The 26,418-nt window shown below is 39.2% G+C and overlaps 1 long non-coding RNA gene across 2 annotated transcripts in view; it reads right to left on the bottom strand.

The window, feature by feature from the left end:
- The window catches only part of LOC141370685 (uncharacterized), a 329,861-nt gene that overhangs the window by 27,280 nt on the left and 276,163 nt on the right, over nt 1-26,418 (bottom strand). The window contains exon 5 of one of the 2 annotated variants that reach the window (XR_012374942.1): nt 18,700-18,970. The exons of the other annotated variant lie outside the window; for it this stretch is intronic. This is a non-coding gene — a long non-coding RNA (uncharacterized lncRNA). Of the gene's footprint in view, nt 1-18,699; nt 18,971-26,418 lie in introns of those variants that run through there. 2 annotated transcript variants of the gene reach the window in all.

Raw genomic sequence — 26,418 nt, 5'->3', positions numbered from 1 at the left:
TTTTTTTTTTAAAAGGGATTGATAAGATGTTGGTTAAAAAAGGGAAAAAGAAAAATAAAAAAAAAACAGTCAACAAAAATTAACTTTGATGAAATAATGAATCATGGTAAAAAAAAAAAAAAAAAAAGCCATGAATTCTATGTGCAGTATTCCCCTAGCGCTGGAGTTCTCCCGTTCTCCTTGATCGATCAACTTGGTCTTGGCTTGCTGGCTGTTTGTGCTGATCTTCTGGGGGAGGGGCCTGTTGCTGTGGTTTCCAAATGTCTTTGCCGGAGGCGGAATTGCCCCGCCCTTGTGGGTCCGGGCTAAGGAAGCTGCTCGGGTTTGCTCTCAGGAGTTTTTGTTCCCTGCAAGCTCTCCGTACAGCCTTGGAGGACCAGGGCAGAAATGGTGGCCTCCCAATCTCCACCCGGAGGAGCTGAGAACTCGGGGCCCCGCTCCTCAGTGTGTCCCCAGAGAAAAGCAGTCACTTCCGTGTCCCCGGTCTCTGGCCGCACTCCGTGATCACCCGGCCTGTGACCGAGCGTTGCTATCTCTGGCACCCGACCCCGCGCAGAGTCTCCAAACCCAGCAGATCCCTGTGGTGCGCTCCCGCACCGCTCCTCCCCGGGAAGGAAGGGGAGTCTCCCCGGATCTGCCGCCTGCTGGGTCCCTGCTGGAGGAGCCGTGCCCCGACTGGGCCGCGGATCACAGTTTATGGCAACCCCGAGCTGAGAGCCCGCGACTCTGCTCCGTCTCTGCAGCCGGCTTCCCTGCTCCGATCCCTGGGAGCTTGGCCGCACTCAGGCACCCCCGGTCTTTCTGTGACCCCAATGGTCCTGAGACCACACTGTCCCGCGAGGGTTCCACCCCCTGCTTAGCCACTGGAGCGACGTCCCTCCGCGGAGCCGACTTCTAAAAGGTCCGATTTTGTGCTCCGCGGCTCTAGCACTTGCCAGAAGCGGCCAACGGAGGCCCCTCCCCCGCCGTCTATCCTCCCGAATATCGCCTCGGATTCACTTCTCCGCACGTCCTACCTTCCAGAAAGTGGTCACTTTTCTGTTCAGAGAGTTGTTGCTACTCTCTTCTTTGGTCTCCTGTTGAGCTTGTAGGTGTTCCGAATGGTTTGATCCCTATTCAGCTGAATTCCTGAGACCAGACGAAATCTAGGTCTCCTACTCCTCCGCCATCTTGCTCCGCTGCCTACAGAACTCTTCTTGCAAGTGGTTTTAGGTCTAGGGGTCTCTTGGGGGAATGGGGTCCATTTAGTATGAAGCAGGACACAGATAAAGCTTGAGCCATAAGGTCCATTCTCCAGGAAGAAGGTTCTGGTAATTCAGTGGGTTGTCAATACTTAGTCCAAGTAGGATTCAGGTCCCCAGCAGAGAAGTAGAGACAAATCAGGAATGGAGGGAGAATCCTTATTTAGACAAACTAAGCATGCATGGAAGATACTGTACACAAACATAAGCTACCCCAAGATTCATGCCAGATACACAGATTTAGAAGGTCAGTGAGCCTAATTCTGGGTGTTACTAATACACCTGATATCATTTTACCACCACTCCAGATGACATTCAGCTCTTAATGTATTACCAGATTCAAAATCACTCAACTCCTCAGCACATGCAGGCTATACCTATAGGTGAAGGGTCTCTAATCTCTCCAGCTGATCAGAGGAAGATGTGGACAGTAATAGACTCTCCGAAGCAAGGCCTGACAGAGCCTGAATATTTGGGAAGGTGCCTCGCCAGAAATTTCTGTTTGATTCCATGGCTTTAAATCCAGGATAAACACATCATTAGTTTTTGATGCACTGTTCCATGATTCATTGTTTGAATATAACACCCAGTGTTCCATTCACTACGAGCCCTCTTTAATACCCATCACCAGCTAACCCATCCCCCAGCCCCCTCACCTCTAGAACCCTCAGTTTGTTTCTTAGAGTCCATAGGCTCTCATGGTTTGTCTCCCCCTCCAATTTCCCGTTTATTTTTCCCTTCCTACTATCTTCTTTTTTTTTTTTTTAACATATAAGGTATTATTTGTCTCAGAGGTACGGGTCTGTGATTCATCAGTCTTACACAATTCACAGTGCTCACCATAGCACATACCCTCCCCAATGTCTGTCACCCAGCCACCCAATCCCTCCCACCCCCACTGCTCCAGCAACCCTCAGTTTGTTTCCTGAGATTAAGAATTCTTCATATCAGTGAGATCATATGATACATATATTTCTCTGACTGCCTTATTTCGCTTAGCATAATACCATCTAATTCCATCCACATGGTTGCAAATGGCAAGATTTCGTTATTTTTGAAGGCTGCATAATATTCCATTGTGCTGCACACGTGTGCGCGCGCGCGTGTGTGTATATATACATATATATATACACACCACATCTTCTTTATCCATTCATCTGTTGATGGACATCTTGGCTCTTTCCATAGTTTGGCTATTGTGGACATTGCTGCTATAAACATTGCAGTGCATGTACCCCTTTGGATCACTACATTTGTATCTTTGGGGTAAATACCCAGTAGCACAATTGCTGAGTTGTATGGTAGCTCTACTTTCAACTTTTTGAGGAAACTCCATACTGTTTTCCAGAGTGGCTGCACCAGCTTGCATTCCCACCAACAGTGTGGGAGGGTACCCCTTTCTCCGCATCCCCGCCAACATCTGTTGTTTCCTCACTTGTTAAATTTAGCCATTGAATGGTATGAGGTGGTATCTCATTGAGGTTTTGATTTGGATTTCACTAATGATGAGTGATGTTCAGCACTTTTTCATTGTCTGTTGGCCATTTGGATGTCTTCTTTGGAAAAATGTCTGTTCATGTCTTCTGCCCATTTCTTGATTGGATTTTTCTTTGGGGGTTTAGTTTGATGAGTTCTTGATAGATTTTGGATACTGGCCTTTTATCTGATATGTCATTTGCAAATATCTTCTCCCATTCTGTCAGTTGTCTTTTGGTTTTGTTGACTGCTTCTTTTGCTATGCAAAAGCTTTTTATCTTGATGAAGTCCCAATAGTTCAATTTTGCCCTTGCTTCCTTTGCCTTTGGCGATGTTTCTAGGAAGAAGTTGCTGTGGCTAAGGTCGAAGAGGTTGCCGCCTGTGTTCTCCTTTAGGATTTTGATGGACTCCTGTCTCACATTTAGGTCTTTCAACCATTTGGAGTCTATTTTTGTGTATGGTGTAAGGAAATGGTCCAATTTCATTCTTCTGCATGTGGCTGTCCAATTTTCCCAACACCATTTGTTGAAGAGACTGTCTTTTTTCCATTGGACATTCTTTCCTGCTTTGTCAAAGATGAGTTGACCATAGAGTTGAGGGTCCATTTCTGGGCTCTCTATTCTGTTCCACTGATCTATGTGTCTGTTTTTGTGCCAGTACCATACTGTCTTGATGATGACAGCTTTGTAATAGATCTGGAAGTCCGGAATTGTGATGCCTCCAGCTTTGCTTTTCTTTTTCAACATTCCTCTGGCTATTCGGGGTCTTTTCTGGTTCCATAAATATTTTAGGATTATTTGTTCCATTTCTTTGAAAAAAGTGTATGGTATTCTGATAGGGATTGCATTGAATGTGTAGATTGCTCTAGGTAGCATTGACATCTTCACAATGTTGGTTCTTCCAATCCATGAGCATGGAACATTTTTGCATTTCTTTGTGTCTTCCTCAATTTCTTTCATGAGTATTTTATAGTTTTCTGAGAAGAGATTCTTTGCCTCTTTGGTTAGATTTATTCCTAGGTATCTTACGGTTTTGGGTGCAATTGTAAATGGGATCGACTTAATTTCTCTTTCTTCTGTCTCGTTGTTGGTGTATAGGAATGCCACTGATTTCTGTGCATTGATTTTATATCCTGCCACTTTACTCAATTCCTGTATGAGAGTTTTAGCAGTTTTGGGGTGGAGTCCTTTGGGTTTTCCACATAAAGTATCATATCATCTGCAAAAAGTAAGAGTTTGACTTTTTCTTTGCCGATTTGGATGCCTTTTATTTCTTTTTGTTGTCTGATTGCTGTGGCTAGGGCTTCTAATACTATGTTGAATAGCAATGAGTTTGGACATCCCTGCCATGTTCCTGACCTTAGGGGAAAGCTCTCAGGTTTTCCCCATTGAGAATGATATTTGCTGTGGGGTTTTTATAGATGGCTTTTATGATATTGAGGTATGTGCCCTCTATCTCTCTACTCTGAAGCATTTTGATCAAGAAAGGATGCTGTACTTTGTCAAATGCTTTTTCTGCATCTATTGAGAGGATCATATGGTTCTTTTTCTTTCTTTTATTAATGTATTGTATCACATTGATTGATTTGTGGATGTTGAAACAACCTTGCAGCCCAGGAATAAATCCCACTTGGTCATGGTGAATAATCCTTTTAACGTACTGTTGGATCCTATTGGCTAGTATTTTGGTGAGAATTTTTGCATCCATCTTCATCAGGGATATTGGTCTGTAATTCTCCTTTTTGATGGGGTCTTTGTCTGATTTGGGATCAAGATAATGGTGGCCTCATGAAATGAGTTTGGAAGTCATCCTTCCATTTCTACTTTTTGGAATAGTTTCAGCAGAATAGGTATTAATTCTTCTTTAAATGTTTGGTAGAATTTTCCTGGGAAGCCATCTGGCCCTGGACTCTTGTATGTTGGGAGATTTTTGATGACTCTTTCAATTTCCTTAGTGGTCATGGGTCTGTTCAAGTTTTCTATTTCTTCCTGGTTCACTTTTGGTAGTTTATACATCTCTAGGAATGCATCCCTTTCGTCCAGATTATCTAATTTGCTGGCATACAGTTGCTCATAATATGTTCTTATAATTGTTTGTATTTCTTGCTGTTGGTTGTGAGCTCCTCTTTCATTCATGATTTTATTTATTTGGGTCATTTCTCTTTTCTTCTTGCTAAGTCTGGCCAAGGGTTTACCAATCCTGTAATTCTTTCAAAGAACCAACTCCTAGTTCCGTTGATCTGTTCTACTGTTCTTTTGGTTTCTATTTCATTGATTTCTGCTCTGATCTTTATTATTTCTCCTCTGCTGGGTTTACGCTTTATTTGCTGTTCTCTCTCCAGCTCCTTTGAGTGTAGGGTTAGGTTGTGTATTTTAGACCTTTCTTGTTTCTCAAGAAAGGCTTGTATTGCTATATACTTTCCTCTTAGGACCGCCATTGCTGCATCCCAAAGATTTTGACCAGTTGTGTTTTCATTTTCATTGGTTTCCATGAATTTTTTAAATTCTTCTTTAATTTCCTGGTTGACCCATTCATTCTTTAGTAGGATGCTCTTTAGCCTCCATGGATTTGAGTTCCTTCTGACTTTCCTCTTGCGATTGAGTTCTAGTTTCAAAGCATTGTGGTCTGAAAATATGCAGGGAATAATCCCAATCTTTTGGTACCGGTTGAGACCTGATTTGTGACCTAGGATGTGATCTATTCTGGAGAATGTTCCATGGGCACGAGAGAAGAATGTGTATTCTATTGCTTTGGGATGGAATGTTATAAATATATCTGTGAAGTCCATTTGGTCCAGTGTGTCATTTAAAGTCTTTATTTCCTTGCTGCTCTTTTGCTTAGATGATCTGTCCACTTCAGTGAGGGGGGTGTTAAAGTCCCCTGCTATTACTGTATTGTTGTCGATGTGTTTCTTTGATTTTGTTATTAATTGCCTTATATAATTGGCAGCTCCCATGTTAGGGGCATAGATATTTACAACTGTTAGATCTTCTTGTTGGATAGACCCTTTAAGTAAGACATAGTGTCCTTCCTCATCTCTTATTATAGTCTTTGGTTTAAAATCTAATTTGTCTGATATAAGGATTGCCACCCAGCTTTCTTTTGATGTCCCATTAGCACGGTAAATGATTTTCCACCCCCTCACTTTCAATCTGGATGTGTCTTTGGGTCTAAAATGAGTCTCTTGCAGACAGCATATCAGTGGGTCTTGTTTTTCTATCCAATCTGATAGCCTGTGTCTTTTGATTGGGGCATTTAGCCCAATTACATTCAGGGTAACTATTGAAAGATACAAATTTAGTGCCATTGTATTGCCTGTAAGGTGACTGTTACTGTATATTGTCTGTGCTCCTTTCTGGTCTATGTTACTTTTAGTCTCTCTCCTTGCTTAGAGGACCCCTTTCAATATTTCTTGGAGGGCTGGTTTCGTGTTTGCAAATTCCTTTAGTTTTTGTTTGTTCTGGAAGCTTTTTATCTCTCCTTCTATTTTCGACGACAGCCTAGCTGGCTTTAGTATTCTTGGCTGCATATTTTTCTTCTTTAGTGCTCTGAAGATATCTTGCCAGTCCTTTCTGGCCTGCCAGGTCTCTGTGGATAGGTCTGTTGCCAATCTAATGTTTCTACCATTGTAGGTTACATATCTCTTCTCCCGAGCTGCTTTCAGGATTTTCTCTCTGTCTCTGAGACTCAAGTTTTACTATTAGATGTCGGGTGTTGACCTATTTTTATTGATTTTGAGAGGGGTTCTCTGTGACTCCTGGATTTTGATGCCTGTTTCCTTACCCAAATTAGGGAAGTTCTCTGCTATAATTTGATCCAATATACCTTCTGCCCTTCTCTCTCTTTCTTCTTCTTCTGGGATCCCAATTATTCTAATATTGTTGCATCTTATGGTATCACTTATCTCTCGAATTCTGCCCTTGTGATCCAGTAGTTGTTTATCTTTTTCTCAGCTTCTTTATTCTCCATCATTTGGTCTTCTGTATCATTGATTCTTTCTTCCGCCTCATTTACCCTAGCAGTTAGAGCCTCCATTTTTCATTGCACCTCATTAATAGCCTTTTCGATCTCAACTTGGTTAGATTTTAGTTATTTTATTTCTCCAGAAAGAGTTTCTCTAGTATCTTCCATGCTTTTTTCAAGCCCAGCTAGTATCTTTATAATCGTCATTCTGAACTCTAGTTCCGACACCTTACTAATGTCCGCATTGATTAGGTCCCTGGCCGTCGGTACTGCCTCTTGTTCTTTTTTTTGAGGTGATTTTTTTCCATCTTGTCATTTTGTCCAGAGGAGAATAGATGAATGAGAGAACAAAATGCTAACAGGGTAACAACGACTCCAGAAAAACAGATACTAAACAAATCGGAAGAGACCCGAAACTAGGGGAAAAGAAAGGGAAAGAAAGAAAAAAGAGAAAGAAAAAAAAAAAGGAATATGATCAAATATGATCAGGTTGGTGCATAGATCAGTGCCACACACTAGATTTTGGGTGCATTTTGGTCTGTTAGAAGAAAGTGCCTCCCAAAATTTTAAAGAAAGATAAACAGATATGTACAAAAATAAGGGTAAATACAATGAAGGGATGGAATATGACTGTAAAGATGAAAATTATAAAAGATTTTATAAAAGGAATTGATAAGATAAGACATTGGTTGAAAAAAGAAAGAAGAGAAATTAAAAAAAAAGTAAAAGGGAGAGAATGTGATTAGGCAGGAGACTACAACAAAACCATACACTAGAGATCTAGGGTATATTTTGGTCTGTTAGAAGAAACTGTATCCCAAAATTTTAAAGAGAGAACAGATTATATATACACCGAAAATAAGGTTAACTACAATGAAGGGATAGAATATGACTCTAGAAATGAAAAATAAAAAAGATTTTTAAAAAGGGGATTGATAAGATGTTGGCTGAAAAAGGGAAAAAGAAAAATTCAATAAAAAATAGGAAACGAAAAAAAGAAAATTAAAAAAATTAACTTTGAAAGACTAAAGAACCATGGGGAAAAAGCCATGAATTCTATGTGCTGTATTCCCCTAGTGCTAGAGTTCTGCCACTCTCCTTGATCAGTAAACTTGGTCTTGGCTGGCTGTTCTTGCTGATCTTCTGGGGGAGGGACCTGTTACAGTGGTTTTCAAGTGTCTTTGCCAGAGGTGTAATTGCACCACCCTTGCCAGGGTCCAGGCTATGTCATCTGCTCTGGTTTGCTCTAGCTCTCAGTAGCCTTTTTTTTTTTTTTTTTAAGATTTTATTTATTTGACAGAGAGAGACACAGCGAGACAGGGAACACCAGCAGGGGGAATGGGAAAGGGAGAAGCAGGCTCCCCACTGAGCAGGAAGCCCGATGAGGGGCTCAATCCCAGGACCCTGAGAGTATGACCTGAGCCGAAGGCAGATGCTTAATGACTGAGCCACCTAGGCACCACTTGGTAGCTTTTGTTCCCTGCAGGCTTTACGTACAGCTTTGGAGGATGAGAGTGAAAATGGTACCCTCCCAATCTCTGCCGGAGGAGCCGAGAACTTGGGGCCCCACTCCTCAGTGCGCCCCCAGAGAAAAGCTGTAATCACTCCCATCTCTCCCGTCTCTGGCCCCACTCTGTGCTCACCGGCCTATGACTGAGCATTTCTATCTCTGGCACACGACCCCATTTGGAGTCTCCAAACCCAGCAGATTCCTGAGGTGTGCTCCCCTGATGCTCCTCCCAGGGGAGGAAGGGGAGTCTCCCTGGATCTGCCGTTTGTTGGGTCCCTGCTGGAAGAGCAGTGGCCCGACTGTGCCGCAGATCACAGTTTATGGCAACCCTGAGCTGAGAGCCCACTCTTTGGTTCTGTCTCTGCAGCTGGCTTCCCCGCTCTGCAATACCTGGTAGCTCTGCCGCACTCAGGCACCCCCGGTCTTTCTGTGACCCTGAGGGTCCTGAGACCACACTGTTTCAGCGAGGGTTCCACCCACCACTTAGCCACTGGAGTGACATCCCTCAGTGGAGACAATTTCTAAAAGTTCTGATTTTGTGCTCTGCTGCTCTATCACTCTCTGGTGGCTGGCTGACAGAGACTCCCTCCCCCCGCAGTCTATCTTCCCATAGTACGCCTCAGATTCACTTCTCCGTACGTCCTATCTTCCAGAAAGTGGTCGCTTTTCTGTTCATAGAATTGCTGCTATTCTTTTCTTTGATCTCCTGTTGAGTTTGTCGGTGTTCAGAATGGTTTGATACCTACTTAGCTGAATTCCTGGGACCAGATGAAATTTAGGTCTCCTACTCCTCCGCCATCTTGCTCCTGGACTACCAAATTGTCTTTCAATTCAACTCCTCTCTCTTTATGGTATTTAATCCCACCATTTTTGGAAAGTGAGTGATGCTGCCAAATGCTCAGCATTCATGATATCTTGCTACCCAATGTATTTTTTTCCCAGGGATACTCTTCTCCCACTCTGTTTCTCTGATAATCAATAGGGCTTACCTTCACCAACTGTAAGGATTCGGAAATTAGGCATTGACACCCAAGTCCTCAAATCACCTGACCTCTGGTATGGGTAAAACTGAGTTTACTGATTCTGGGCTGCATCCTGCTAGGACCACCGTCTATGTTCCTGGGCCCGACTGCCAGCGTTAGCCTGAGCTAAGCACATATAGCCTATACTTCCTACTCCTATAGAAGCCAACTTCTTGGCCAGAGGCGGATTTACCTTGAGGCTAATTGTGCTTAATCTTCAGGGCTTCTTACTCACATAGTCCCTGCCAGAGCTGAGAGTTGTGCAGTGTTCCACATGGAAAAGGAACACTCAGATACAATCAGGCAACATTATGATGTGAGGGTTTCTGGTCGTTTATCCAAAAAAGATCTAAGAAGAAAGACCTGAATCTCTAAGGACATGGATCATTTCTTGTGATTCCTTTTCTTATCTCTATAAATATTCAAATTTGTACCTAATTTTGTATTCCTTTTTCTTGACGAGTGCCCCCCCACCGCCAATTAGCTTAAGCTTCAGTCTTCACAAAACCTGGATCCAACCCTGCTTTTGTCATTCCTTATTATTTTTGCAGCCTGCAATGTTTCTGCCTGTTAACAGGGAGGGTGAGTGGTAGGAGGATGCCTCCCTGTGTGTTACTCAGTTGGCAACCAGGGAAAAATTAGCTGTGCAAGAACTCACACTAGTTGTCTGCACTTGACCTCCAATAGGTTTTGTCTGGGACATCCTGCTGCAGCTCCCGATCCTTAATTGGCTCAGTGATGACTTACATTTTCTGGTGGCTCACTATTTTTTTATTATTATTATTATTATTCTTGTCTCAGCTTCCTGGCCTGTTTAGCTTTTTATTTTCTTCCCCACAGGACACTCTGATGAGAAATGTTACAGGGGAATCCCGGTGATTCTCTTAATCGTGAAACAATTAATTGGAGTTCTTAGGGCATTTCCTATAGAAACCCCTTTCTCTATAAGAAGCTAGTTAGTTCTGCAGCCTCAACAATTTCTACATCTTTGGAACACAATCTACTTAAACATACAGAGGCAGTCTCTCCTCTATGCCCTGGTTCATTTTAAAAACCGAATTATCTAACTGAATTCTTCCATAAAAAGACAAAGGCTGTCAAATTAGGTTAAAAAACAAAATCAAGCAACATGCCACTCACAAGAAATTTGCTTCAGACCAAGGGATAGAGAACAGTTGAAAATAATGGGATAAGGGTGCCTGGGTGGCTCACTTGGTTAAGCGACTGCCTTCGGCTCAGGTCATGATCCTGGAGTCCTGGGATCGAGTACCGCATCGGCTCCCTGCTGAGCAGGGAGTCTGCTTCTCCCTCTGACCCTCCCCCCTCTTATGCTCTCTCTATCTCATTCTCTCTCTCAAATAAATAAATTAATTAAATATTTTTTAAAAAGATGGGATAAATCAAGAGATACCCGGCAAATGCAAACATAAGAAAAGGTAAGAATGTCAATATGTCATTAGAAAAGCTTAGATATAAAATTTAAGCAGTTAGTAGTGTAAAGAGGGATGTTTTAAAATTATAATAGGCATAATTCATGTTATTGTATCAATCATAACCCAGCATGTAGTACCCAGTAGGAAAAGAGGTATATATACATCCTTATATTAGAAATGTAAGGAGATCATGATAAAAATAAAATTATAGTGTAAAGTTAATAAAATTATTTTATTTGCAGGTCAAAGGTAAAAAATTGGGGAAGGAAACTGAGAAAATACATAACAGTGATAAAATATGGGTGCATATTCACATATAAATGTGTGTGTATATATGCATAAACATGCACATATACCATCCATTTTTCTTATATCTATTTATGAAAGAATATCATGCATTTGATTGAAAAAGAACCTTTATATCTTAAAAGTGGAGATCTTATAGGTCATACGCCCTGATAACAATGCAATCAAAGGTACATTATAAATATATTACCAAAAAGATTAACACCTTTCAACGTTCGTGTATCAAAGAGAAAATTACAAAATATATGGTAAATACAGCAAAAGCTATATTCAGAGGAAATGTATAGCTTTAAAATACTAACAAAGACAAAAATATAAGGAAATTGATCAAGAAATTAATAAAATGAACAGTAAGATAAACCAAAAGAAGCGTGGAAGAGAGACTAGATAATGGTAAAACACAAAATTCATGGAAAAGAAAACAAAAACATAATAGAAATAGTAGAAATAATAGATTATAAAACTTTTTGAAAAGACAAAACAGAAAAACTGCTGTGTGCCTGATTAAGAAAAGAGGTCAAAAACATACAAGATTAAGAAGGAGAAAGGAAACAAACTATGGTTGTAAGAAAATTTGGGATAATAAGAACATCACATGTAATATAGAATAACAAATTTGAAAATGTAGAGAAAAATGATTTACTAACATTGATCTCTGAAAAGTCCATTATCACAAAAAAAATGGAAAAGGAAAAAAATTGTAGCTCTGTAGGGTGACAAATGGTAACTAGACTTACTGTGGTGATCATTTTGCAAGATATACAAGTATCAAATCATTAGGTTGTATACCTGAAACTAATATAATGTTATATGTCAAGTATACCTCAATAAATTAAATTGACATATGAAAAAAATGGAAAATTTAAAGAGATGTGTCAAAAGTTATGAGAAATGAGATTTTTAGAACCTTTAGAACCACCCTTTAAAAAGTACCAATAGTCTACGAGTTCACAGATACAGAACTGATAATTTCATAATGTTTAAATTATTCCTGGCTAGAGAAAATAAAAGACCTCACCTTATTCATGAAGCCAGCATAATTCTAATGCCAGGATTTGTTTAAGTGATTAATTATAGCTACTTACTTAAAAGGATGCAAAACTCCCAATAACATTCAGTTTTGAAAATATTAGTAATGTAAATAGTATAATATAGGATTATAGTATGATATAAATAGTAATATATCAAGGAAAAATGTGTATAGTTTATTACAGAAATATAAGGATGGGGGCACCTGGGTGGCTCAGTCCGTTAAGCAGCTGACTCTTTATTTCAGCTCAGGTCATGATCTCAAGGTCATGAGATCGAACCCCATATCAGGCTCCACGCTCTGCTTGAGATTCTCGCTCTCCCTCGGCCCCTTCCCACTCTCTCTAAAATAAATGAATAAATCTTTAAAACAAAAGAAAAAGAAATATAAGGATGGTTCATTTTCATATAATGAATCAAGTATATAGATTAAATAAGAAAAAGTTTATGATTACATCCACATATGCTGTCATCTTTTTAGCAGGCATTCCCAATAAAAAACTTGAAAAAAATAGTCCTACAAGAAAGTTATTCAAATGCCATACAGATTCTTTTCACCCAAACAAATGGCAAAACACTAACGTGGAGCGAGTCAAGAATACATTCCAGAATTTCATGCATTCTTTTCCTTGTAGTATCAACTGACTTTGAGGGTCTTTAGCTTGTGTTTATTAAAGATTATACTTTCTTGGGCACCTGGGTGGCTCAATCATTAAGCGTCTGCCTTCAGCTCAGGTCATGGTCCCAGGGTCCTGGGATAGAGCCCTGCATCAGGCTCCCTGCTCAGCGGGAAGCCTGCTCGCTCCCTCTCCCTCTCCCCCTGCTTGTGTTTCCTCTCTCACTGTGTCTCTCTCTTTCAAATAAGTAAATAAAATCTTTAAAATAAATAAATAAAGATTATACTTTCTCACCACAATTCTGGAACCTGCTGTACTTCTATGTAAATGAAACGTCTTCCTCATTGAGCTTTAAGAGTGATGGGAAACTACCGAAGCGCACAGATTTGCAAGGGGTTCCTGGGGGTCCTCCTTTTCCCCACTAAACCCTTTGCACCAAGTGGTCCTCCCATTTCTGTTGTACTTTCAGAGGCCAACTGATCCAGACATAGAATTTTCAACAACTCAGTTCTATAATTGTGTTCGCAGAGACCAACACCATGGTGCCCATTTCAATAAATAAAAGGCCATTTGATGGAGAGGCATTGTGCAGTGCTTAACACGATACCACAGAATGAATACATTCCACGAGAATCTACTTACCTCCCTGGGCACAAAATTTTTGCTGACAGTAATCAAGTGTGATCCTTCCGGATCATTTGTCTTTGACAAGACTGCATGGAGGAATTTTCTTTCTTTCTTTTTTTTTTTTTTTTTAAGATTTATTTGAGAGAGAGAGAGAGCAGGAGCAAAGGTGCAGAGGGAGAGGGAGAAGCAGGCTTCCCACTGAGCAGGGAGCCCGACGCGGGGCTCGATCCCAGGACCCCAGGATCATGACCTGAGCCAAAGGCAGATGCTTAACCGACCGAGCCACCCAGGCACCCCAGGAATTTTCTTAAATGATAAACACTCAATGTAGAATGTGAATCACATAGTGCTTATTATGTAGTTAATAAGATAATTAAAAACAACTTGAATTGCAGCATTTCTCACGTAAAATACAAATTACCGCCCTCTGAGTGATTAGCTAGGACTTAAAGTCAGGTGTGGCTTTGAGATTGGTCATCTTTGGCTTTAGCCTTAACTCCCGGCTTGTGTCCCCCAGTGCTGCTCATCCTCTCTCGGTGGGTCCCTCACTGTTCCTGTTGCACATTGTTCTGTGCCTGAAGGTCATTTTTTGTGTCAGGTCCTTTATCATTGTTTGAAATTTTCTCAGTCTCAATAATTTGTAATTACTCTTAACTTTGCTTTAGATACAAGACTTAACTAATAATTTTTTTAAGTTTATTTTTTTTTAGTAATCTCTACACCCAACGTGGGGCTCAAATTTACAGCCCTGAGATTAAGAGTCACACGCTCTTCTGGCTGAGTTAGCCCCCAGGCACCCCTACTAATAATATTCTTTTTCTTTTATTTATTTATTTGAGAGAGAGAGAGAGTGCGCAAGAGAGCGCATGCAAGCCAATGTGGGAGCAGTGAGGGGTGGGAAAGGGGCAGAGGAAAAATATCTCAAGCGGATGCCCCCCTGAGCACGGAGCCTAACACAGGGCTTGATCTCACAACCCTGAGATAACGACCAAGCCAAAATCAAGAGATCAGAAGCTTAACCAATTGAGTCACCCAGATGCCCCTAATAATATACTTAAGGAGAATCTCCCCACCACCAAAAATGCCCTGTTAATGCCACTTTCTAATCATTATTTACTCTAGAAGTTTCTCTTTGTTGCTGGCCAGTTCCTATCTTCTGTTTTCTTCATTCTCTTTGTTCTATGTGTATTGAAGTGACGAGACATTATCTGATTGCATTCAGAAATTCAGTGACAATGTCTCCTTTAGGCAGAAACATGGATACTGTTACACATTTTAGTGAGGGGGAAAAAAAATCACCTCACCTCTGAGGATGTATTCTGTTGAACAGTCTGGTAGTTAGACCCTTGTATTCTTTCTGATTGTGGCTCAGATTATAAAGCTATTTCTGGCATTCTACCTTGCTCTTTATTACCCCCTCAACTGCCTAAATTTACATTGCAAAGGGGATCCTGTACCATGAAGAGATCATTTAAGAGACTCCTTTTTACCTAAGAAACTATCTCTATAACAAGACACACTTGGTTTTCCCAAACCTCTCTTACCTTCTTGCTGATGACCTTCCTCCCCTTTGTGTTCTCAGACCCCACCCCTCTCCTTAGCTCAGGATGTTATGTGAGCCGTTTTGCCTGACTTTGGAATTTTTTATTTTACTTATTTGACAGAGAGAGACACACTGAGAGAGGGAACACAAGCAGGGGGAGTGGGAGAGGGAGAAGCAGGCTTCCCGCTGAGTAGGGAGCCCGATGTGGGGCTCCATCCCAGGACCCCGGGACCATGACCTGAGCCCAAGACAGACCCTTAACAACTGAGCCACCTAGGGACCCCTGACTTTAGAATTTCATGTCTGTATGGATTCCCTGTAAGTACAAAATTAAATTTTATTTTTTCCTGTTAATCTGTCTCCTGTAAATTTAATTCTCAGTCCAGCTAGAATTCTGAACCTTGCACCAAGGAAAAATTTCTTCCTATCTGACAAGGGTGAAAGATGGGAGAAATCTGTCATGGCAGCTGGTGGGTCCCCTAAAGTCCATCTCATCATTTCGTACAAGGGAAGAGGCTGCAATTCCTGCCACAGGACAGCGCCCTGACAAGACATTCCTAATGGGAAGAGCAGTGCTTCCTTTCCCAATGCAACCAACCACCAGATGTACCCACCTGGCTCACTCTGTACTTCATTCCAAACAATTAAGCACAAATTCAAAATGTAAACCAACAGTTACACCACTGTAAAAAGACTAATTACAGTAGTAAGTTTAAAGGCTTCAATAGTTTAAGTCAATAATCTCGTCGCCATCTGAGAGTAGTCTATAAAAAGGGAAGACCCTTGAGGATATTCCCAGGATATTCTCTGGCAGCAGTCCTTTTAGAGAATTGGTCTGCCATACAATCTTGTAAAGAGGGCCAGCTATGTAAATGGTGAAGCCTAATGCAAAAAGAAAATTTAGGGCCCAAGCCAAAGGTGGGGATATCAATCTCCCCTTCCCATCAGCCACCTTCCCAATTCACAAGTAGGCAACCCCAAGGAATCAAAATCTGTGCTCTAAGACATGTATGGTACTTGGATAGAGATAGTTGAGAGGCCCCTGTCAAACCACCTGCCAAACAATCATTGCACTGTTAGCCTGGTGTGGGGACACTGCCATCATGCCCTTCCCTGGAACACCACAGGAGACTCTCAACCCTAATTCTCCCCCCATGCACACCCAGGTCTCCAGAGGGACAATCCAGATGCTAGAGGGACATGAACCTCCCTTCACCAATTCAAACTGGCCACTGCTCCTGATGGACACTAGAGCAGTCAGGCCAGAGGTGTGTAGAGGAAAGCCAAGTAGAGCCTGGGGTACCAGGGATGGGGAGCAGGTGGCTAATAATCTATTTTAGAGAGGTGGGGAAACTGCAGGAGGCAAGACCACATGTGAGCCACAATCCCAGTCCCTCCCTCTACGTGTGCTCCAGTGTCGCACTGAACTTCAATTATAAACAAATTCAAAGATAAAATTATTATGAATTTAGAGATTTCAGGCATAGAGCATTAAACCCTAAACATGGGACCCTTCTTAGCGTAGAGCCCTATGCAAATGCACAGGTGGCACATCCTGACTATAAAACGTTGAAGGTTCCCATTATATGGGAGACATTGTTGTGTAAGTGAAATAGCAAGGGACAGGGGTTGGGGACCTTTGGCATACTGTTGGCTTGATCACTATCTTGTTACCCGTGATGTCACTATAGTTCTTTGAATTTCAGTTTCCTCACCTATACAATAAGAAACTTTTCAAGTTCTAGTGCACTAAGATGGAATCTCTTGGAGACATCAGAATCTGTATTTTTGCATAGATCTTTACATATTTGCTATCCAAAGTATGGTGCACAGACCAGTAATATTAGTGTCCCTTAGGGGTGTGATAGAGATGCAGTATATCGGGCCTCACCCCAGACCTACTGAATCAGAATATTCATTTTTAACAAGTCCCCCTATTTGAATTTGATTTGAATACACATTAAAGTTTAGGAGGCACTGGTGTTGATGATTCCATAATCAGCCAGGTATGGGGAGCATCAATGTAGAGTTTCTCTAAGGCCTCATTCAGCTATCAACATTACAATTTTATGTGAAACTAAATTCTAACAACCATTAATGCCCATTTTAGGGAATCAGGCAAATTCATTAAGGAAGATCTTGCTTTCATTTGTTTTAAGTCCTAAATGTGTGTTTGTTTAAATGGTTTCATTCTGTTTTCATTACAGTCCTTAGTGACTGCCTGCTCAAATAATTGATTTAATCTTCCACTGTGTTTAGGAAAAGAGGAAGATCTTACATTAATATTTTCACCAACCAGTCTCTGCCATTTATGCCTAGGAGTTTCCTTAAACTTCATTTATTAAAATAATTATTACTATGATTCTATGACATCTTTTTTGAAACTTCAGACATTAGTTTCTCTTCAGTCTTTAACTTCAACATCTATATTATGTTTCTAAAAGCAAAGTGATTGCATTGGCTGACACTGATCCTGAAATTTTATCCTGTATCACCCTTTAGGTAAATATGCTAATTTCCATGGAAACTAGAGATAAGTCTCTGACCAATTTTTCATATTTGCATTTTATACTCAGAGTCTCTTCAGACTGTGAGTACTGACTATAGAAATGCTACTGCTCTCCACATTCTTCCTGGCAAAGCCAACATTAGGTACGTTTCAACATGAAAAATATCAGGAAGAAATTTTTTCTCTCATATAATTTATGCTGATTTAAAGAATAAAACACTTTTATAAGTTACGTGGATACAAGGCATGAGATGATGAGTGTCCAGCCAGTGAGGTCTTAGAGTCTTCATTCTTTAATTTTGAAGCTTCCTGGAGCCGGAGATATTTCTCATGATCAATGTGAGGGAAAGAGCATGAAACAATTGGGTAAGTAGCATCACCCTGCGTGAATTATTGGCTCAGATTCCAGGGAGTACACTGGCAGGCTGGCCTACAATGCAATGGTTTTGTTCTTCTCTGGCTCATTTGAAGCATCTGCTAAGAGGATTTCAGACCTGCCATGTAGCTAACTAACATAGCCCAGAATTTTTTTGAAAATTTGATAACATGTCTAGTGGGTTGAATTGGTACTTTTTTGAACCTGCTGTTTCTCTCTTTACCTCAAATATAAATCACTGGGTATAGAAGAGTAGTAGGCAAAGGGTTAGAGAGGGTCAGAAAGACCCTCAACTACTGCTTTCTGATATGAATGAAGAGGATATTGACTGATGAGCAGTTAATGATTCGTTATTTCAAAAGTATGGAAGCCATTCTTCTCCCTGCTACTAGAAAGTACAAGTGTAAGCAGTATCACCCATATACCCAAACAACAGGAGTCTCTGCCCCTCCCTGGCCCTCCTCTGATTGTTCCCGTTCCTCATAGAATTAGGAATCCACAGGAACAAATAGATGTGGTCCATACAGAGGAGGTTTATGCCTCTAATATGTAAGTAATAATTACTAAAATCATCATGAATATTTAACCTATTATTGTCGAGAGAGTTATCTACCATTCTTAATACCACATAAAGTGAAATCAAGGGACTTCATGAAAAATTAAATGTACTAAATATCAGTGTGGTCTTCGCCTGACCTGAATCCTGCTGTTTACATAGATGAGAACAAGAAATTCTCCCTATTAAAGTCTGGTTATTAAAATAACCCATTAAAATAAGAAAACTTTCCACATTAATAAATACCATCATTTTATGCTATAAACTTAGAATTGTCTGTAGAAAGCCCCTGACAGTAAATTAATTAAATCTCTGTTCCATTATGGTGTCAGCTAATTTGGAAACTCATTATTTATTTGGCACTAACTTAGCCTAGCAAATTAATTAGAAAAACCAAGGGAAAATAGATGATTCAACATGAAAGTCCAAATCAAGACAAAGAGGCAAGATCAAAGAATTTATTTAGTGAAGAGGGATAGTTACATCATTTTCAGAAGGGCCTTCTCTCTTCTCGAAAACACATTAACAGCGCAGAGAAGCTGCTCAAAAGTGGAATTAGGAAACCAGAATCAGGAATTGACTTTAAGAAAAATAGCTCCTCCTGCGCAAGGGTTGCCTACAAAAGACCGCACCGCACAGTGTGTTTACAGAGCTCTTCCTGACTTCAGACTTCTTCATAGTGCAGTGGAGGACTCATGGTTCATTTGGCACTGGTCAGCAATCTCAAACCCCGGCCATACCGGTGTGTTAGAAATGTGGTCTCTGCAAGGATTTGGAAAAGAAAGAACCTGTTTGTAGCTGGAGAGACGTTATTTTTGTGGGTACCAAAAAAAGTGGTCTGGTGGGACATGGTAGCTACCTATACTCCCAGATGGTGCTACCTGAATAAAATAATGCTTGAGGCAAAGAAACTTCCTGCCTTCCTCAAGAGTTCAGGGAAGTGCAGGAAAATTAACAAGAAAAAGATGTTGAGTTCATCCCCTTGGTCAATGTGGTTGGTAACCTTTCACTGGAATTTGGAATGTTTTCTTCTCTTCAATCTGAAAGTTTGCCAGGCTTTAACTTTTTATGGATCTCCATGAGAATGGTGAGTTAAACACTGCTGATATGCAGCATGATCATTTGGAAGTCTATGAACTAAAATTTTTTTCAATCACAAAAGACATGTTAAATACTTACTAGATAAAAAAAATAAAAATAAAAATAAATTTAAAAAAATACTAGATAAGAATCACTGGGCTGTAAGCTCCTCTCAGTGGGGGAACTAAATGCATTAGTGAATATATAATTAGAAATTTTGATAAATAATTATAAAGGAACATGCAAGGGTATGATGAAACTTGGAGAAATTAGTTTAGATTGAGGGCTTAGGGAATCCCTCACTTAAGAAATTACATTTAAGCTGAGACTTGAAGAAGAAACAGGAACTGTCCCAGATGTGGACGATAAAGAAGAGATGTTTAAAGGAGAAAAGAGTTGTGTGAAGGCTTTGAGGCAGTTTTGAGAATATTTTTTATAAAGTCCAATGAATGAGATGAGAAATGGAAGTGGAGCCAGGGGCCAGGTTGGATCAAGGAGGCTCGGGAGTCATGTTAACATTTAGTATTTTATCCTCAGGGCAGTGAAAAATGATCAATGAATTTAAGGGAGAAAAATGACATGATCAAGTTAACTGGCCTAAAAAGTCATATTGGCTGCTGCCAACTGGGAAAAATAAAATAGAGAAAAGGCAAATCTAAGTTTTCAACTCAGTAGTCACCTCACACCTCAGGTGATCATGACGGCCTTTTCCTCAGAGGCTTTTTTTTGGTGCCAATATTCCACTTTTCCTCATATTTTAACATTTGGTTTTCCTCTATGTGTGGCACATGACTCTTTCTAGCAAGAAAGGATCTGGAAGAACTATTCAACTATAGCCAACTACACCTAGGTCTTGGCAATTCCATAAGCACCACTTTGAGGTGAAGAGGTGTTTCCTGGAAGAAAAGTTTATTTGTTTCTCTGAGGGAACAAAGACCTATTGACGATGTGTTATGTGGTCCTTATTGTTCTCTCTTACGATAAAACACTGCAGCAAGCACAGAAATCAGACATTCATAGATTGAATTTGTACCAAGAAAATAACTTTTTATTCCATTGAAAAAAATACAGCAACGAGTTAGAGTCCAAGAAACAATTTCTTGCAGTGATGGACTACCTTCCATCTACCTTTTTATACTACTGGTCCGCATGATCCTAAGGTCTACCCAACTGCTTGCATATGATTGAGCAAATTGATGAGAACGCTTGTGTTTTTACTGAAGTGAAAACACAAGCATTATTACCTTAGGATTCTCAACTGAAATTTCTTTCAGTTTTTTGTTTTCTATCTAAAAACCAGATTCAGGTCCATGTAAAGAATGTCAACAACTGCTTTAAATAAAGAGAGGGGAAATGAAGTTTCTTTTTTAAGATGACACTTAATTAACACCTTTAAATTGTCTCTTGGTGTTCACTGGTGCCCCTAATTTTTTATTTAATTATGTTCATGACCCCTTATTAAGAAGTCATTAATGATTCCTGGTTAATGAAAACTTAATAAGTTGTCATTAAGAATGTGGATATGGGAGGGAAAATTGTATGTAATTGCAATAAATGAAAATATTGTTTCCCCTTTTCCCTCTGCATTTCTCTATCATATAGGGTCTGCAGTAACTAAAAGTATAGATTCCTTAGATATTGGCTGGTTTCCCAGAGACTCTTGGGCACTGATACTTTCTCTTCTGATTAATTTGAGAAATAATATCTGATACTAAAACTACTCAGAATGTTTTGGTTTGGGGTTTGTTTTTGGTTTTGTTTTTGTTTTTTAGAAAAGAAACATGGGACAAGAAAAAGCGTGATATACCCACCATCCTGAATCCAAATCTGGTGAAGAAATATAGTGAAGAAGCATGACTCAGATACCAATATGAGTATTCCTGGCAATGCAAATTTTCATGTGCTCATTTTCATGTGTTGTGTTCACTGAACTAGGATTTATTTAACTCTACAACTGTGATAGATATATTGGGAGACACAAAGATAAATCAGACATAGATTCCACCCTCATGAAGCTTACACTGAAATAGGAAATTTAAAAAGTGTTAAAAAATAGCCTAATAAATGTGGTGAGTGAATTTGTACAAATAAAGTGTGATGAGACTTAACAATGGAAAAGTAGTTGCTTCTGCCTTAGGGAAACTGGTGAACAACATAAATAAAAAGTTATTTTAGAAGTGAAATTTGAACGAAATATAAGATTTCAATCATGTGGTTGTTCTGGCACCATGGTTCTCAATTGTTTTGTTTGTTATTCTCAGAAACCCTTCACACTCTTAAAAAATATTGAGGACCTCAAAGAGCAGTTTTTACATAAACTATATCTATTGGTGTTGTCTGTATTAGAAATTAAAACAGAATTTTTAGAAATACTTATTTACTCATTCATTTGAAAAATAGACCTACTACATGCTAACATAAATAATAAATTTTTATTAAAAATATATCTTCTGAAACAAAAAATTTCAAGTAGAATGACATTATTTCACATTTTTTGCAAGTCCTTTAATGTCTGAATTGAGAGAAGATAGCTGAATTGTCATATCCGTTCTACATTAAATCTGTCATGATGTATTGTTTATGTTAAAATAGATGATAAAAAAATCTAGCTTCAAAAAACACACAAAAAGGGAGGAATATTTTAACAACCTTTTCAGATAATTTTGTACATTCTTAAAACTACATAAAACCTCAATAAGTGACTATGGATATGTAAATCGTATAAACATCATTTATCCCCCAAAGATAATATTAGAGATCTTTAAAATGAAAGAGAATTCAGAATGTTACTCAATGGTACTCTCCACAAGAAACCAAAAAGGAAGAGGAACACTGACCAGTAATGGCTAGAGATGATCACAGGGGAATCTGTCTGAGTTGAGTGTCCAATCAGCTTTAGCCCAGCAATATTTCAGTATCATCCTCCTTTTTGCCTGTTACATTGTGTAACATAAATAAATACGATCATGTATTATTTCTGCTGAAAACTCTCAAAGGGCTACCCATGGCTTCAATAGAGTTCACTTAAAAATATAAAGAACATTTCCCAACATAACACGCAAGTCCAACTGTTACCTAAATTCTTCCTCCTTCTCCATATGCGTCCCCTTATATCCCAGGCCTTGCAACATATGCAATAGCAAACTCATTCTAGCTGCTTCTTCTCCCTATCCCAACACCATGTTATTTCTCACCTATGAATTTGCTCACACCATCTCTCCTTTATGTAGAGGTAATTCTTGATCAACCTTTAACATTAAAGGACACCATCTGCCATGGTTTTTCAAGTCTCTGTTAAGATTTACTCTCCTCCATCATATCATTAAACTTATTATTTACCCTATTGCCTTCCAATCACTCATTTATTTGGTTTTCTATGCCACTAAAACATGAATGTCTGGATGACAGGAAATGTGTGATATGAATATATATATACTCTAATGCCTAGAACCCAGTTTGGTACATACTAGGCACAAAAAAATGTTTGTGAAAATAATGCACATTTTTCCTATTTTAAAATTTGTTTTCAGCACACATATTTGACTGAATTTGTACACTGCCCTTTTAATATAACAAGTGTTTTTCACAAACAGGAACTAAATGATTCCAGAGACAAATCACCTAATGTAGACAGCTGCAAATTTAAAGTACTTGTCAGTAAACACCACAGCACTGTCCTGGTTGTTTTTCTTTCAGAAATGACTTTCTGACATAAAATGATCAACACCTCAGCCTGCAGCTTCTTGCAGTCCAGAAGCAAATGATTCATACTTCTTGTTATTATATTAATGCATGGGGAGAGCAATAAAAATTCTGAGAAGCCATAATATAGTCACAACATCATAATTTTCTCTCATTACCCAGAAGTCAATGGATCATTACTCCTGATATGTATTGATTCAGGCTGACAGCATAGGGAGTTTACATTTACTGTCACTCATATTCTTTAAGTCAAATAACTGTCATAACCACCTTAATGCATTCACCAATGGAAGTACACTAGACTGAGGGTAGAAAGAAATAAGGTGCTTGTCTAGGGCCCCAGTTTTCCATACACTGTGCTAAGTACTTTATACTTAAATAGTATGTCATTTAATCTTCACAAAAAAAATGTGAAGGAGTTAGTAGTCTTATTCTTATTTTATAGATAAGAAAACTGAGGTTCTGCGTGGTTGATCCTGAACATCACTGATATGCCGGGGACACAAATATCCCTAAGCACCTGCCTGGTTCTCAACCCTCATCTGCCCCTGCTGTTGCAGGCTGCTCCTGATCATCTCCACCTGCTAACATCTCTGCAGAACTCACCATACCTAATGCTGTACTGACAGAGACGCAAGACACAGGACTTGCCTGATTCTCTGCTCTCATATGTGAGCTGTCCATCAAGAGCTCACCACAATGAAAATCATATGATCATTTCAACAGATGCAGAAAAAGCATTTGAAAAAGTACAACATCCATTCATGATAAAAACCCTCAACAAAATAGCCTAGACAGAACACACCTCAATATTATAAAGGCCTTATATGAAAAATGCACAGCAAACATCATACTCAATGGGGGAAAAACTAACAGCTTTTCCCCCAAGGTCAGAAATAAGACAAGGATGTTCACTCTCACCACTTTTATTCAACATAGTACTGGAAGTCTTAGCCACACAAATCAGACAGCAAAAAGAAATAAAAGGCATCTAAATTGGTGAGGAAAAGTAAAACTTTCACTATTTGTAAATGACATGATACTATATGTAGAAAACCATAAAGATTCCACTAAAAAAAACTACTAGAACTGATAAATGAATTCAGTAAAGCAGGATACAAAATCAAATGTACAGAAATCCACTGCATTTCTATACACTAATAATGAAGCAGCAGAGAGAGAAATTAAGAAAACAATCCCATTTACAATGGCACCAAGAATAATAAAATACCTAGGAATAAACTTAACCAAAGAAGTGAAAGACTTGTACACTGAAAACTATAAAACACTGATGAAAGAAATTGAAGACAACACAAAGAAATGGAAAGACATTCCATGCTTGTGGATTGGAAGAACAAATATTGTGAAAATGTCTATACTACCCAAAGCAATCTACACATTTGATGTAATCCCTATCAAAATACCAACAGTATTTTTCACAGAACTAGAACAACAACAACAAAAAAAAAAACTCCCAAAATTTTAACGGGATCACAAAAGACCCCAAATAATCAAAGCAACCTTGAAAAAGAAAAAATAAAACTGGATGTATCACATTTCCAGACTTCAAGTTATATTATAAAGCTGTAGTAATCAAAACAGTATGGTACTGGCACAAAAACAGACATATAGATTGATAGAATAGAATAGAAAATCCACAATTATATGATCAAGTAATCTTCAACAAAGGAGGAAAGAATATAAAATGGGAAAGAAATAGTCTCTTCAACAAATGGTATTAGGAAAACTGGACAGCTTCATGCAAAAGAATGAAACTGGACCACTTTCTTATACCATATACAAAAATAAACTCAAAATGGATTAAAGACCTAAATGTGAGACCTGAAACCACAAGAATCCTAGAAGACAGCATAGGCAGTAATGTCTTGGATATCAGCTGTAGCAACATTTTTCTAGATATGTCTCCCAAGGGAAGGGATTTAAAGTAAAAATAAACTACTGGTACTACATCAAAATAAAAGCTTCTGCATAGCAAAGGAAACAACCAACAAAACGGGAGAAGATATTTGCAAATGACATGTCCAGTAAAGGGTTAGTAATAGTCCAATTTAAAAATGAGAAGACATGAACAGACATTTCTCCAAAGAAGACATCCAGATGGCCAACAGACACATGAAAAGATCCTCAACATCACTCATCATCAGGGAAATGCAAATCAAAGCTACAATGAGATATCATCTCACACCTGTCTGTATGGCTAAAATCAAAAACACAAGAACCAACAGGTGCTGGCGAGGATGTGGAGAAAAAGGAACCCTCTTACACTGTTGGTGGGAATACAAACTGGTGCAACCACTGTGGAAAACAGAATGGAGTTTCCTCAAAAAGTTCAAAATAGAACTATTCTACGATCCAGTAATCACACCACTGGGTATCTACCCAAAAGATACAAAAACACTAATTCAAAGGAATACATGCACTCCTATATTATAGCAGCATTATTTACAATAGCCAAATTATGGAAGCAACCCAAGCATTCATCAATAGATGAAAAGATAAAGAAGAGATGGTACATACATACAATGGAACATTATTTAGTCATAAAAAAACAAAATCTTGCCATTGGCGATGACATGGGTGGATCTAAAGAGTATAATGCTAAGTGAGATAGAAAAAGGCAAATGCCACTTGCCTTCACTCATATGTGGAATTTAAAAAAACAAAACAAACAAAGGAAACAAGCAAAGAAAAAAAAAGAAAGAAAAACCAAGAAACAGACTCTTCAATCAGAGAAAGACATGTATCATATGACCTCACTGATATGGGGAATTCTTAATCTCAGGAAACAAACTGAGGGTTGTTGGAGGGGAGGGGGGTGGGGGGATGGGTTAGCCTGGTGATGGGTATTAAGGAGGGCACGTTCTGCGTGGAGCACTGGGTGTTATACACAAACAATGAATCATGGAACACTACATCAAAAACCAATGATGTAATGTATGGTGACTAACATAACATAATAAAATAAAATTAAAAGACAAAAAAAGAAAAAAAAGAAACAGACTCTTAACTACAGAGAATAAACTGATGTTTACCAGAGGGCATCAGGGTGGGAGGATGGGTGAGCTAGGTGAAGGGGATCAAGAGTACCCTTACCATGATGAGCACTGAGTACTGTATAGAACTGCTGAATCACTATATTGTACGCCTGAAACTAATATAACACTGTATGTGAACTGCAATGAAATTAAAATTTAAATTAAAAATAAATAAGTAAATAAATAAGCTCACCACAACCATAATCACTGCTTCTATTGTAGGTATGTAGGTATTGTAGGTATGCTTGCTTCCATTTACTCAATTTATTTATGGATATGTGCCAGACACTATAGGGCACAAAGCACCTGCAAAGCACCTGCCCCCATGGAGCTTTCATTCCCATAGATGCAGCTCTGCCCTGGGTCTTCAGC

The sequence above is a fragment of the Callorhinus ursinus genome, unplaced genomic scaffold (assembly GCF_003265705.2).
Source record: "Callorhinus ursinus isolate GAN/ISIS: 27379988/994484 unplaced genomic scaffold, GSC_fseal_2.0 scaffold42, whole genome shotgun sequence".
NCBI lineage: Eukaryota > Metazoa > Chordata > Mammalia > Carnivora > Otariidae > Callorhinus > Callorhinus ursinus.
Note: the sequence above shows the minus strand (reverse complement) of the source record. Positions and strands in the feature narration are given on the sequence as shown.